The sequence below is a fragment of the Falco rusticolus genome, chromosome 4 (assembly GCF_015220075.1).
Source record: "Falco rusticolus isolate bFalRus1 chromosome 4, bFalRus1.pri, whole genome shotgun sequence".
Lineage (NCBI taxonomy): Eukaryota > Metazoa > Chordata > Aves > Falconiformes > Falconidae > Falco > Falco rusticolus.
This window is the reverse complement of record NC_051190.1, coordinates 88644485-88661093: the sequence shown is the minus strand read 5'-3', so window position 1 is coordinate 88661093 and position 16609 is coordinate 88644485. Positions and strand designations below refer to the sequence as shown.

At 35.4% G+C, this 16609-nt stretch overlaps 1 long non-coding RNA gene across 1 annotated transcript; it reads left to right on the top strand.

The window, feature by feature from the left end:
- Window positions 1-814: 814 nt before the first annotated feature.
- On the top strand, window positions 815-11931 carry LOC119146044. The gene is made up of 3 exons (XR_005103614.1): window positions 815-883; window positions 5340-5395; window positions 11793-11931. It is a non-coding gene; the product is annotated as an uncharacterized LOC119146044 (long non-coding RNA).
- Window positions 11932-16609: the final 4678 nt, after the last annotated feature.

Sequence of the window (16609 nt, the reverse complement as noted above, 5' to 3'; positions counted from 1 at the left end):
TACCTGATTTGAAATCAGTGGCTAATATGTGCTTGATGTTAAATACAGCTTTTTGGTCCTAGGGCATGTTTATTAATGTTGACATCAGGTTAGTCTAAAGCTATAACCCTCTTACTGAAATCAAAAAATCATTTTCCTTTAAATGTTTCTACTTGAAGAACTGAGCTCAAGAAATGCAGAACAGGTCAATAAGAGCCCTGGGCATATTGAGCTCTTCTGAACCAGCATGACTGCATTGTCTAGGTGTCTTGCACAGTGGGGACTGTCTCTCATCCTGTCATTTTTAATTTACGAGTTTTTAAGTCCCACATTCTAGCCTTGTGACTGTAAAATTCTATGGACACTATATTTGTTTAAAATATCATTTGTTTGTACACACTAGCTATGATTCACTTAGGCAATAATGTATTTCTTAAGGATGCCAGATATTTCAGAGTACACAGAATTAGCACCAAAGTTCAGTTTCTTAGTATTGGGTGTGAATAAGACAGCACTTCATAGACTGGCAAAAAATCCATGAAAAATTACTAATGTTCATACGTTTCATGCAAGTAAAAAAGTATTCCTTTGATTTAATGCATTAAGGCCACAGTAGTTCTTGAGAGTTTCATTCAGATTTTTCATGGAAATAATATAAATTTGTATACAAAAATCTTCTGCTTCACCTGTTGGGCTTTTGTTCTTTTGGGTTTGTTTTTTTTTCATTTTAAGTCATACTCTTGAAATGTTGAGACATCAAAAGTTTTCTTAGAGAAGAGACAGAATGTGTTCAGTGTCCAAGCATATTACAGTAAAAAATTCTTTTTTGTTTTCAGTGTGAAGAATCTGAATCCTGGTTTCTTCCCTGCTGAGACTGGAGCTTAGCCAACACAACTTGCTTCAGGTTTGCAAATGCTTTATGTAATGCAATGAAGAGCTTAATATTTTCATCTGCAGTTGCAGCATTCCATTTTTGTCAGCCCAGTTTGTGGCTGGTGTAGCTGGCTGAGTTTCTTTCCATACCATGAATAAGCAGCTACTGAGCATGGTGGATGAATGCCTGGCCATGCAAAATGCCAGGGAGGTGCTGATTTGAGGATTTGCAGCTGCTGAAACTTCCATTAGCCAAATACAACAGATTTAATACTCTTGGTAACTCAAGTTCAAATGGCAAGCAGTAAAGAAAATCTGCATGCTAATGCTAGTGAGCTCTATTAACAGATAGATGTAGTATTTTAAACAGCATGCACCCATGCTGTAATTAAGACCTTTCTTATCACCAAGTACCAGCCTCACAGCAGCACAGCTCTGTGGGAAAAGTAAAATAAGGTCGACAGAGTCTCAGTTGGTTGAGGAGACTGAAGGCAGCAGGAGGCTGGTAGAATTTTCAAATTTTTTCTGGTATTGGGTTGAGGATACTTCTTTTCCTTTATAAAACTTACAGGTAACGTAGAAACCACACTGTTAAATGCCAGAATGTGGTACCAAGTTTCTCAGAGAAGGTGAAAGACAGAGAAAAGTGTGATGCTTATAGTACTGCCCCATGACAGTAAAAAGGAAATAAGGTGTCAGTGATCAGTATTAAGTGGCAGAAGACATGCTAATGTGTTCTGAAGCAAAAGTTGTTCTTTTAGCAACAACTATCCAAATTTTGAAATCTGGCATCGCTATGAAAGCCATTCTGAGAGTAAAGGAAATAACATTTCATGAAAGAACATCTCTTATTACAACCTTGGGTAATGGGAAATGTGGCTCAAATACTGCTAATTTTCAAGGAGAAACACTTATAATTTCAAGATATCCTGTTTCACACAAATGTTTCTGTCCTTTACATCAAAATAAGAATTGTGACACTAGGCTACATCAAAGTTTCTTTAGAAAGAAAGTAACTTTTTCTGAAATTATCTTGCAAAGATTTATGTGCTATACAGATTTTTCTTTTGCCTTCAGTCTAGGTTTTTGTTCTAGCATGAGTCCTGCATTTGGGCCACTGTGTCATTAGCAGTACTGCATCATTTTTGCTTATTGTTCACTGTTCTAAAATTCTTGGTTTAAAAGAAAACTTTTTGCAGTTTTTGCATGTTTGTTTATACATTAGTTGGCTTACCTTTCTTGTCCAGGTGTATTATTTCAGAAGTTAGAAGTTTAAAGTCCTTAGAAAGTGGGCTTATGGACCTAAAGGTGAATATTCACTTTTACAAATTGTCAGATACAGTGATTTGAGAAATATAAGAGCAGTAGAGGAGAACAAATGGTTGACAAGCTTGTTTTTTTCCAAAATGGCATTACCCAGCTCAGGTCTCAGGGGCAGCAATAAATAAGGGACTTTGTTGGAGGTACTCACTAGAAAATGACATAATTACAGAGCATACAAATGATGCTGCTTCACAAGAGCCACCTTTTGCACAAGACTGCAGAAGGCAGAGCAGGAACTGGTAGAGGAGTTTTACAGCCTGTTTTATTCCAGGTACGGATCATATGCTGACTAGGTGAAACTTTTGCCTTTTCAGGAGCTTCAGATATCTGATCTATAAATTAGAAACCATGGGTAAAAATGCTCATGGCTCCATTCCTTTATCCATCTCATTCCTACCTAAGGTAGAAAGGGGGTCTTGTGCTCTTCTTCCTTATTTAAAGAGGACATGTAATGATATGAAAGTAAAATTTTTCTTTTTTCTACATGAAAGAAGACAGAGTCTAAAGATTGCTTTGGGGAATTTGATTGCTTTTTCTGCAAAACTATCATCCTGTATTTTGTGAAAGATGGTCCACATTGTTATATTTATTAAAGGATTATGTCTAGTAATTATATAATGTAAACAGGAAATGTTAAAAAAAATCCAATGACACAATAATTGATGAAGAAAAGCACCTGAGTTAAATGGGAAGGATCCAAGAGGAAGTAAATAACTTGAAAGGATTCTCATGAATGGTAAAAACTCTATCTAACTACCTGCGGCTCTCAAAATTATGTTGTTTTACTTTCTCTTTTCAGAAATACTAAGCTCTTTGCTTTAGGTATAGCTTTCTTCCTTCTTACCTGTAGAGGAATTATAGAGGAATGAAAGCAGGTTAATTGACATTGATAATATACAGCTGTTGGCTGGCTTCAGGGGCAGTGGGCTGGCTGATGTGAATGAGGTACAGCTGTGGCTGGTTCCTGCTAAGTAGTTAAATAGCTCTAAGGGGTATGGAATGAGGGGCAGGCAATGAAGAGAGATCTGGATGAAGTAGAGGGAGGAGAGTGCCTGTGTGCCCTGGATGGAGGAGAGACAAGGAGAAGGATGTGGCAGAGGCAAGAAGCAGGGTGGACTGGCCTGAAGAGTATGTAGAAATAGCACAGATGGTAGATGAACTGTTGAAACCTTGTGGGGGGATTGGTGGCTGTGCCGGGGCAAGGTGTGGGAGCTACTTATCAAATTTAACCTCATATGGGATGGTAAAAGCCTTGTTGCAGTTGGCTAGTCTTGAGTGTGCTGCAACACTTACCTGTTATGGATCATAAGTTATAAATAACTTGCAGAATCATGGGAAGTACTATATAAAACAGAAGTTGATATTCTGCCTGAAAAATGCCAGGGACCAAATACAGAAGTAAAATCCTTAGTGGATTGCAGGTAGTGCAGTAATTCCACCAGAAATTCTAAGTAAAATGGAACAATTGCGGATGCCCCAGTCTCAGAAAGAATAACAATTTATGGGTACTGTAGGATACTGGAGGAAGCATGTACCTGGATTTTCTACTGTTGCTCACTGACACTGTCCACTTTTACTTAAGGGAAAACTGTGGAAATGGAACCCAGAAGATGAAATGGCATTCAAAACTAATGCAGGAATTAAAGATGTATCAGTCACCAGGCCAGGACAGCCCCACAACCTTATTATAGGGTTCATGTTAAAATCACTTTTATCATATTAAATTCTCTTTTATTAATACCTTTGACAGTGGTTCTTTAAGTGATCTATAATCATGCATTTGTGACACTTGCAAAGTTGCTAGCATTTATAACCTTATACAATGTAGTGATAACATGCACTGTCATAGTCCATTTATAGAATGTTTATGGACTTTGGTTTAAAATACGATGTACAATTAAGCATTCCATCTCAGAAAGCATGAATGGAAATACTTTTTTTGGTTGCAAAAGGAACAAAAAATTTGTGCAGACACTGTCACATGGTATAGGGAAAATCCGATCCAGCAGTTTGATAGTAACACTACTATTAAAGTATTTCTTTCTCATCTTAAAGTTCTTTGCTGTCTGGGAGGTGTAACACCATATAAAAAGCCCAGGACTTCAGGCACCCATAGCATAAGATGGCATACAACATTTTTTTTCTGAATATTTTCATAGATCTGAAAATATTCTTAATGTTCAGAAACACATTGATTTTTATATAGTGTGGGGGTTTTTTTGTGGAAATAGAAATGCAAAAAGTACTGCCAAAATATTTTTTTCTTCAAATTACCTTGAGTATAAGAAGCTGTAGGAGAACTCTATAAGCTGATGAAGTGCTCATGGGAAAAACAGTGTTGTACCAGAGGAAGGGTACAGTTATGCATCTACCGAACCAGTAACAAACCCTGCTGACTTTGCCTGGGTAGAAGCATCTCTGGTATCTTCAGGAATGGTGCAGAACAGTAAATGCACCAGACTACTCTACATGCCAGCATATTAGAGACGATGTTTAGACTTGAACTTCTTCCCCAAACCACTCCTTATATATGTTTAAATCTGCTAGTTAGTACAAATGCAATCTCTAGTTTTATAATAAATTATGAACCTTACTCTTCATCATGTATGCCAAAAGCTCTGAGTTGCCTGAGCTTGGTTTTGTTGGGGGTTTTTTTGTTGGTTTTCTTTTTTTTTTTTTTTTGTCGTAACCTCTGCATTGATTTCTCAACTACTTTTTTTCACAAGCCAAAGGGATATGAATTCTAGTGATATTCAGGGCTGCTTAACTTAAGGGCACTTGCTTGTAAAGGCAGACAATTTTAGTTATCCTTATGAATCTCTAGCCTCAAAGGACTTGGCTGTATAAATTACAATTACATAAAAATGTAGTTTACATATGTTACAGTACTTCTTTTAATGATGTTTGTAGATATTTAAAGAACGGGCATGACATCTCATGGGCTCAAAATTGTCACCTTTTTTGAATGATGGCAACTTACTGAGTCATGCAGACTGTTTCCCTAATAAGAAAGAGAGAGATTGGGGAAGCAAGTTTTTTCTGTATTTCTTTACGGCAATTTCCTTATTTTGTGTTATACTCACTAAACTTTGAACATTAGTGTTGATAAATAGTTGGCAGAGAATGACTTCTTTTTCTTGGTTTTGGGTTGTTGTTTTTTTTAGAAATACTTGCTTTCATCTGAGGCTTCAGAACTTCTTTCCATCTGAAAATGACAAAGGTAAGCAACAAATTCTAGTCTGTCTGCTGCAACTTCTTTAAAAAAGAAATTGCATCAAAACTCAAAATATTTCTCTATTTCATGTGTTAAAAGCATATGTGAAACCAAGCCTAACAGAATCAGTTGATGATTGCTGGTAGCAGTATTTTTGCATGAGATTAAAAATACACTACAACCCCAAATCTGAGAAACTTACTATTCAAAATGCTGGATCCTCAACTCAGCAGTAGTATTGTCAGCGGTAGGATGTTTTCTCCTTTCTGTTTTTGAAAATGTGTCTGGTTACTTTCTCTGTCATGATCCATTTTCAAATCATTGGTTTATTTTAAGATGTCAGAATCATGCAAATTTATTCCCTGGAGGAAGCTGCTGTAAAAATATTGTACTGCCTTATACTCAGGTCTTTTAGTCTGCCTTTTACTTTGATGTGGAAAAAATGTGTTTTGAAAAGAACAACTTGAACGGCAAGGCTATCCACCATTTCATGCTGAAACGAAACACACCATCCTGTGTCCTTGAGAAATTTCCTCTGTCAACATGCACTTTAATGCAAATGTAACCTAGGTAAACTGATTAATACACTCACCCAGGTTAGACCCACATTATTATCACAAAATTTACATCTGTTTTAAACTGCTGGAAGTCTGGTATTCCAATTGTATTGGAATGAGTCATGTTCAAAATGCAAACACAAAGCAAGTGCATGCTTAGCTACTGATTCAATTTCCTTACCAATCTCCAAAAAATTTTAAACATCAGCTTCGCTGAATCAGGGTGGAAGAGAATGTAAACTTGCTGTCTGAGCTGGGGAAAAAGCTCTTACAATAGTTACAGCTTCACCAGTTGTAGTGTGTAGGCTTTGGTCCAGGCATTTAGTATGTGTCCATGCAGGACAAAAAAAAGGCAGCTATTAAAACTACATTGAAGCTATTCTGCTTTTACAACACAGTGTTTTTTGGTAGAGCAAACTGGTATACTGTTGTGAGGTCAACTGATTTTCAGACTATCTACTGTAAGACAAGTCTTGTGTGTGTATGAAGGGTGAGGAGAAGATGAGGTTAGTCCTGGTAGATTGGATGGTGTACTGGAAAGGAAGAAAGGCTTTATGGATTTTGGTTAGATTTGACAATAGTGTAAGGGAGGTGAATTCTAAGTTACATTAGAAAAAATCCTTAGGAATCTGGCCTTCGTTTATTTTGCTGCTTATGAAACTAGCTGCTCTTCTTGATATATGTAAGCATGCTCCACAAGCTAGAACAAGATTTCTGTCTTGTTTTCTTCATATAAAAATGTGCTAGTTTATTGAAATATTATTGATTAAATTGTCATAGCTGCCTACAGATTTATACCAGAAAAATCAGAGTTGTTACTGAGTTGTTCAAAATTATGGTTAGGCTGGTGAGCCTTACCTTCAAATCGTCCATTAAGTCCATCCTTCATCAACTTCATCAGCTGAGGAATATTGAGCAATGCATATTTAATGCACAGACAGTTGTTTGCATAAAGATCATAAGTCCACAAAAATATATTTAGAAAAGTTTGTAGTAGGTATTGTATAGGTTATTGCATAGGTTGAAAGTACTGTTATCACTGGTATTTCCTTTATAAACTATTATTTTACTTGGTATTTCTCCTTTGAATTCCACTAGATGGAACTCTGACTACCATTCCCAACAATGTATGCTTTCAATGTTTTAATGAAAGGCCCTGAATTTATAATTTCCTATCCATAAACCCCTGAGACTGTTTTTCCTTCTGTACCACTTGTACATTTCGTCAGATTTGAGTGTCATCTTCCTACCTTGTTTCCTTGAAAATTATAGAAATATTGATAGCACTGAGATTTCCCTGTCCAAACCAATGTTTCCAGTGCATTAAAGCAGTATATTTTGATGCTACTTAGATTAAATCTCTAGCATCTTTCATAGTACCTCAATTAAACATCCCTCTTGCTTCTGGACTTCTTGTTAAGGTAGCAAAGTTTTGTGAGGAATGTTATGAAATCTGTAAAGCTAAAGATTCAGTTCAAATTCCTGACTATTGAGTTGCACCTTGAGTTACCTCTGTGACAACATGTCAAAACTAAATAAAACAATCCCCAAACTTAGAAAAAAACCCCTGCTGGTTATTGTGTTTGCCAAGGGGGAGAAAATAATTGGTAGCTATGTGCAATAGAATTTTGAAGGACAATCTGATCCCAAAACAGAGAGAGGAATGCTCTTGGACTTGTGGAAAAAAGTATCTGCAAAGCTACAAGGTGTGCTCATTCAGCAGCACAGAATTATGTTTGTGCTCACTTTCATTACAGGCACACTATTAAAAAAACATTTTGAGACAATATTGTACACTTTGATGATGATCTTTCTAATGAAAATGCATGCAGTCCTAAATGCAGATAAAGCATAGGTTGGTAAAGCTTAAGGATGAATCTGGCTTTTGGAAAAGATAGGCTGGCAGAGATGGCCACCCTGCAGAAAAGTGAAGTGAAAGTAGCACTAAGGAGCTTGAAAGATGCCATATTTTTAAAATAAGTTGTGATGTGTATGTGATAAAGTAATGATTTCTGGCAACTCCAAGCAGGGAATTCTTTATAATTTCTGCAGTTTTCATGAGGGTGTAAAGTTAATAGAACTACAAGCCATAGAGATAATTAATTCAGCACACAGATCAACATATCAAGATGATGAAAAGGTTAGGAACAAAAGGTAACTAAAGGAAACATCAAGTCTTTTAGTATCTCTGATCTACAATTACATAAAATAGTTTTAATGAGTTTTTGACTGCTATAGGAGCTTATCAGGTATTCAGCTTTTTCACTGACAGATCTGCAGGTTCTGCTTTCAAGTTAAAGTATCCCTAAAATACCACTGAGACATCATGTCCCAAATATTGGAATGTGCCCTTTCTCAAGATATTCAAGTAAAATTCAGTCACTCAGTTCCTGAGAAATTTTAAAATGTGTTTCTGTTCCAGGTTGGAACTTTCTCCCTGCTCAACCCTATTTTCTTTTGCCATAATAAAAAATTCCAGTATTTTTTCATTAAGAAACATCAGCATGCTTTAATTTGGAAAGCTTATATATGTTCAGATGCATATAGTGTATGCATATGTATATGTATAAAATATCTTTATATACATTATTTAATATAATTTATTCAGCATGCAGTTAAGTGAAGCAGTAGTTAAAATGTGAATAAAAATGAAGCATTTCTATCAAAAATTCTTTTAACTCTTTTCTAAGAAAATCATTAACTGCAGCAGGGAACAATTTAATCAGCAATATTTAATTAGCCTTAGTTGATAGGAATAGAGGTAGGTAGATTTGATTACTTTTTTACTTTTTCCTTTTTTTTTTTAAATAGCCAATATACAAAATTTATTTGACACACAGAAAACTGATCTCTCTTTGTGGGTGTTGGGGTTTTGTTTTTGGTTTGGTTTTGTTTTGTTTTTTAAGTCTTTTGAGCAGTGAATTTGCCAAGAGTTTTCCTGAAACTTGAAACCTGCTTGGAAAAACATAAACCCTGTATATAACAGAACTTACATTGTTGGTCTAAGTCTACATGGTTGGTCCTCCAGAGGTTCCTTCCAACTTTTACCATTCTGTGATTCTTAGCCCAATTTAAATGGTAATAGCCAATTTCTCATCATCCTATAATGCCAAATGCAGGATGAAAGGCAAATTTGTATACTTTAGATGCTTTGAACCTGAATAAAAATGCCTGGGACTTTTCTCTCAGGATTAATTTTTAAGTCAGAATCAGTCGGCATCAAGTTTTGCACTGGACAATCTTTGTTCTTCAATACGAAAAAATGCTTGTGAGGTACAATGCTCGTGAGGTAAGGAAGCAATGCAAATAGGCTATAATTGCTTGTCACAATCTGGTATTAATGTCTTCTGGCTAGTTGTGGCAAAATCTACAGTAACAGAAACAATAAACACAATTTGTTGTGTTGAATGAAGTTGGATGAAATTGCTTTTAAAATGGATTGTCTCTTTTTCCAGGGAGAAATGTGCATGTATGAGGACTGTAGTGTAAGTGTAGTTATTTAGTAATTTCCTACTTGGCAAACAACTGCTTTACCAATATTTTACCAAAAGAAAAAGGGGAAAGAGACCCAAATATGCTGCTTGAGTCCAAACCACAACACTGCAGCAGCTATTAAGAAGAAAATTAACTCTACCCCAGCTGAAACCAGGACAAGTATTTAGAATTCTGATCATAATGTGAAGATTAACAGCATTCAGATCTTATCCCATAACGAATCCAGGTGTGATGGAAAAAGGCATAGGCATCAATCCAAACCAAAAACATAGCAGACCCACAAGGTAACTTCAGAAGTTTAGATGTCTGAATATACTCAAACGTAATACACTCATAGTATGAATGTTACAGAATAATATCAGGAAATTTTACAGAGAAACAACATAGGTTGAATTTCATTACTAAAAAGGGCCTAGTTTCTATAGGGCTCTTCAATATGAAATGCAATACATATCCTTTTATAACAACTCCAGTGTTCTTGATAGATGGTTGGTCTTCAAAGAGTAGATGGTAGCTTTCAAAGACAGAGTGATACTTTCTCCAGTAACTGGATTTTCATGATTCTAATGTGCAGTTTAACAAGCTAACTATTTTTATTTTCTTGATAAAATAGTGCAAAAAGGTGTAATAATGATGATAAACTCAAATCTCAAATTAAATAGACCTGTTTTCATCCTTAAGGATTTCAAAGCACTTTAAAAACATCTTTCTCTCCATGTGAAGCTCAGACCTCTCTGTTATCTATTGCATGATCTATGAAAAGCATTTTAGTTACACTATGGTTGTCATATTTCAAATGAAATGTTCTAAGTAGTACAAAAACCCAAACAGGAAGACAGTTATCATATAGAACTTTTTAAACTTAAAAGAACGGTATTGAGTGTCTACTCAATTGTCTCCACCACTCTAAAATTAATACGTATGAGATACACAAGATATGATCTTATGCTGTCAGTATCAGGTATCATTCTAAGGGCAGCCTCTGTAGCAAACTGTGTTTCTTAACACATACAAGCATTCATTTCTTAGCAGATGGCCCAGAAAAAACACATGATCTTGCTGTAATAAGCCTGTGAAAATCTTCTGTCAATGTATGTGATATCATTTTCTTACATTAAAATAAGTGAGACTATACACATCTCAAATAATACAATGGCAAACCTGAAAGGAATGAAGGTTTAGATCTGTGGCCATATTCTGAATATCAGTTATTTTCCTATTGTAATTGGAAACAAAAAGTAGAAATGTCCCATTTTCACAGATCACTATCAAGAAAGAAAAAAAACCTTCTAGGTAAGTCACCATTTCATTATAATAATTTCAAAATAGACATTTTTTGTTAAAATTATCTCTGCACCTTTTAAATGTCTTAAAATTACATCAACAGAATGTTAATAAAATTTCTTAATAATCATAAATTTTTAAGACAACTTTGTGATATTCTATTGCACAGAATATACTATATACTTATTCAAAAATTTCAAGTCGAATTGCATTGAAACTTATTTATTAGTTCTGTTTCCAGCTACTGAATGTTTCATACATAACATTCTGTCAAAATAAAGAAAAAAAAAAAACAACAAACCAACCCAGAAACAAACAGAAAAAAATCAGCAAAAGGACCAAGTCTCATGAAGTTTAGTGCAAAATATGATAAAAGGTAGAAGAGGAGACCATTTCTGAGTGGTGTAATTCTCCTGAAAGAGTCATTCTTTTCCTTATTTTCAGTGTTTCAGTTACAGATGGACGTTTTGCTCCTTGTATTTTGAGTGAATATTTGTGGAATATGTGGTTTGGTTTACATGTGTGTGTGGAAGAGGCTATTTTTGAATAACAGAATGCATAAAATCACTAAAGAGACTATTTATCATGTTATTATAATGCTGTACTTGAATTAAACCACAAAATATTTTGCTCTTTTATTTATAGATGTGTCTGAACAATTTCCAGAAATGCAAAAGGGATGGGTTTTGTTCAATGGAGCTTACAGTCTTACACAGAAAAGTTCAAACTGTATGAAATATAGACTTTAGAAAACCCAAACTACAATAACTTCATTTTGGTGCATTAATAATAAACTTCCCATTTTTTAATAACCTTTTATATGTGTTCTGTTGCAGTGTTGAAAAAAAAATACAGATTATAAAATATTATCAAAGCCACTCTTTGGAAACAGCATAAAGTTTAAAACTAATATAAAGTGTTACTAGGAATTTTTGTGATGAGCAAAACAAAAGAAGATTTTAGACAATTTTTCACCTATGAAAATTTTAGATACTTGGTGTAAAATTTCATAAAGCCATATTTGGCGTAGAAATTGGTCTTTGAGACTATTGTTTTATTGATTTCAGGCTGTCTGCAAGGGATATGTTTGAAATTATTCAAATGCTGTCTTTGAGTACTCTACCTGAAATGAGAAAGGGGGGGGTGAAGAAGAAAAGGGAATACTTAAACAGTCTGAAGTACTTAGATCTCAGATATGAACAGAATTTTAAGGTAAGATGTCTTAATAAATTTGTCATTCAATAATGTGCCACATAGTTAAAGCTATTCTACCTGATGTGCTACTAAAATAAATTTACAAGGAGAGATTGTTTTTATTTATTTATTTTTAATTAAAGAAAATTAAACCAAGAAAGAAAAACCTAAAGTTTCTGGAAGAAGACAAGTCTTATTATTTCATGTTCTTCAAAACATTTGTGACCCCTTGGGACAACCTACTGAAAGGTTCTTACTCTGAACCTGTCAGCTGGCAGGATCTCTTCTGAGGGATACAAATTTTGATGGTCTGAGTTCTCCTTTTTGCCCATTCTGGTCAGATGAATAGTACTCACCGGCAGATGTGCTCAACTGTGCACACAAGGAAACAGCAAATGGAGTCTACAGCCCAAAGAAAGGTATATTTGGTCATACCTTGTTGAATGAATGCATGCTTGTTTATCTACAATTGTTTGCAATTCATGCTTGTTTATGACTTGCTTGTTTTTATAGCCTTGGTTCTGCTGCTGCCTTGTGAAACGCCAATCACTTTTCCCTTTTTGCCAGTTGTACAAGAAAAATTACAAGTTTGGGCAGCTACCTGAAGTGACTATATTTGGCTGTCAAACTAACACAAAAGCGTTTTGGTTTGCCTTTAAACACTTCGAAAACCATACAATATACAGTTTGAAAGACACACCTTAGAATCCAGAATCCAGCTGATCATTGCAACTATTGCTGGGTCTGATAATACCATTTCCACCCTTTTAAAAACAGGCATAGATTACAATTATGGAAAAACAATCAAAATGTAGGAGTTACAGATATTACTTAAACTATGCCTAGGTGAGAATAGAAACATAGTTTTTCTCATGCCATGGAGTTTCTTCTCACAAAACTGAAAAATCTGAGGTAAGACAGTTAATATTTATGTATGTGCTAAATGTGAGGAATTAAAAAAAATTATAATAATATCTGTCCTAAAATATGCTTTGTTGAATTTAAATCCTTGTGCTTGCAACAGGCAGGAAAAATGAACAGTACATTTTTTTCAAAAGTGTTAGGAGGAGAAAAGTTGACAGAACCTACAGAGTAACAGGAAATCGTCAGAGATGATAAAAGTAAATATTTTGTATCTATGCTCATTTTAAAGTAGCTTGGAAAATTCCACCATTCTATGTATTCTTAAGAACAGATATCTTAAAGCTCAGTTTCAAATCAAAAGTGTAGCAGAAGAGTTTATAGAACAAAACGACAAATGAACAAGAGACTCTAGAGTTCTAAGAGAAATGATGCAAGCAAGAGCTGAAACAAAAGTATCCTCAGTGCCAAAGGACTAGAATGTAACAAAACATAATGACAGTTTTTAAAGGGTGGTGAAGGAAAGTGTTGGAAATTGCAAATCCCAAAGTGTGACATCCAGGCAACATTAGAAAATATTCTAAAGGGTGCAAAGTCAGTACTAGTATGTAATTTATTGTTAATTAAAATAAATAAATAAATCAGGTATATTATATAACTCAAAAATCAGCAAGGGAAGAAGTGTCACACAAATAACATACTATTTCAAAGCATCTGTGTGCTCATGGGCAGAGGACGTCCCACTGAGAGTCTAACAGGTACTCAAAAAGGCACTTAAACATTACAGAAAGACAACACAACCTTCAGCAATTGCATCGTAAAATGAAGAAAAGTTGAATATGGGCAAATGTAAAGTAAGACATGTTCCCGTATGCATGTATAAATTATCTTAGTTTTGAACTTGCTCCAAGAATGGAGTATGAGTTGGCTGTTATGATTTGTGATATAAGCTTCAGCCTCAAGGTTTCTATGACACCTTTATTTTCATTAACTCTGAACCTCCTCTCCCAACAATTGACTGATACTAATTGCTAGAAAAACAATAGAGAACAAAATGGTTGTATGCCATAATATAAATTCATGCTGCATTTGCTCTTTGAATACTGCAGCAATAGTTTTGGTCTCCAACTTTACATCTGTGAAAATAGTACAGAAAAAGATGTCAAGGAAAATCAAAGCCATGGAATGTGTCCTTTACAAGAAATGAAAAATAAAAACAAAACAAAACCAAAACAAACCACCAAACCCTTAAGCTTTCCAGTCTATAAAAATAGACAAGTGATTGTGGCTATGCTAGAGGTCTATAAAATCAAGAGAAACATAAAGAAAGTAATAGGAACAGTTGTTTATTTTCTTTTCTTTTCCAAGAACTAGAGACTCTCCAATTAAGGTAGCAGGTGGCGTCCTCTAAACAGAGAAAATGCATATCTGAGTTGTGGAATTCTTCGCCAGAATGTTTTAAATGCCAGAAGTTGCCAGAGCTTTGGAAAACATTCAAACAAATACAGTTGGAGGGATATTTCTTCCAATTATTAATTACAAAAATATCACGCCCAGTTTGGGAAAAGTCAAAGTCACAAATCACAGGAGCCTGGGGCTAGAGCTAAAGCTTTTTGTTCTTCAGTGATTAGACATTATCATGCTAAGTGGACCTGAGTCTGACCTGGGACAGAAATTTTTATGCTCAATTATATGTATACTGTATTAGAAAGAGATAAAGCTTGCTAATTTGTGTTGCACTGAAACGTGGAGTAGAAATTTTCCCAGGTTTTATGTGCAGAATATGCTTTTGCTGACAGCAATCCAAGAAGGCAGGGACAACAGCTTGGTCACCTCTGTGCCTTGGTTACAAGTAAGCCCTGACCAGAGCCACAGTCACGGCGCTGGTCTCTGGCATCATGTGAGTGCTGGCAAACCTGCCTCCTGTCTGAGCTATGGCAGGACACAAAATAAATCTGTTGGTAGCTTCTGGAATAAAAAGTAGCCTTGAAGTGCCAATTGGCAGAACTAACTTTGTCCATATATTGCTGAAAAGCCTCAGTTGGCCTAGTTACATCCTTAAACGGCACTTTCAAATGGGCCATACGTTGAAAGCAGAATTTCTTACTGAAAAGATGTCATCACACTACTGAGAAATGTGACAATTATTTCCATGCCATTATCAGTGGAGAAAGAGAAAAGTTACAGCTTCAGAATGGAACTGAATAATCTGTCAGAAGATCCTTTCTGAATTCTTTAAAGAAATGTTATTCTGTTATGAAAGACCATTGTGTTTTAATGAGAAAATATATTTTGTTACCTTTGTGGACTTAGAAGAATTAAATTAAGACTGGTGAGAGGTTTCATCTACTAAAATCTGACTGAAAGAAATAGTATTCAGCAGAAGTTACACGACATTTTAAAACAGAGCAAGTGCCATACACAGGGTGAACTCGGTTGTTAGTGGTGACAAGTAACCCCACCTGTCTTTAGCCTCTCTGAATATAAACCACACCAAAAAAAAATAGTGTCTGTCTGTGTTTGAGAGTAGACATGAACTGCATCCACACTGTCTACAAACACATCTGTTTTAAATCGATATGCACTCTGAAGTTAACAGCCCCCAAGGTCTAGGAACATAGATGAAGTCAGAAGTTCCATTTGGATCTATTTAGTCAATTTTTGTAGCTTACAAGAACCTATACGCTTGATGAGATGGCTTCCTATTGGGCTGTATGCTTTACAGCATTTTTGAAGAGTTTTGTGACCTAAACAGATTTCAGATAGAAGTGTTGATCTGTGCATTGTTGAAGGTCATGGACTATATGTAGGAACTGACTTGTAAATGAGATCCCCTTGGTTTCAGGTGGGGCTCACTTGAGGAGGAACATTATGTGCCTGTATGCATGTCTAAAGGTGGGAACAGGAGCCCAAGCCTCCAATATTTGCTGTACGTTTCTGAAGGTGGCAGCATATTGATGACATGTTGAGGGTGTGTGGAGTTCTGTGTAACAGTATTGTTCAAGGTTAAGTCTCAGTATCAGTAGCTGAGAATATAATTTCCAAGCTGGGTGATTCTAGTCTAAATTACAAATAGTGCCTCTTTACAAGCAGAGGTTTACAGAAGGTTAGGAAGCAAGACAGAATTACCTTTTATCTCTTCCCCCTCTTTTTTGTAACATTTCTAGTCCTAATTTCAAGACAGATGGGGAAATTATTGGACACTTGTAACTAGAAGAGCTATTTAAAATTCAGTAAACAAAAGTCAGCATATGTTGCCTGGGTCTTGATAGTAGTTTCTTGCCATCTCTCACTTGCCATACCTATAATGATGTGATTCTCAAATCCTAGTCACTGTTCACAGTTATTAATGTTCTCATAGAAATTTGTGTCTTTGCAGAGGTTAGAACAAGGACTACAAACCACTTACTAGTAAGTACTCTTTATGTATGTCATGAAGGAATTCTGCTTTCCTGAACAACTATATTTCGATGCCTGTTCATGTTAGGCCTTGCCCTAAGTCATTTTTGTTTGGAGAAAATCAAGAAGACCAAGAACTGTTCTTCCATTACTGCAAGGCTTTTCTGTGGACTTTTCAAGAGCTACTAAAGCAAAAATTGCTACATGAAGAGCCTGAAGTTTAAGCTCATACAATTCATATAGATGGATATGAATTCAGATGAATAAGGTTTCAATTAGGATTTGGGGAAGGGTGCACACACTTGAAGAAGGAAGCGTAGAGAACAACAACTAAGTTTATTCCAGATGATGTCAGGAAGCTCTGCACCCATGGTAACTTAGGTTTTTTGTTGTCTAACTTCTTAGTACCAGACCTGTAAATGCTGCCATT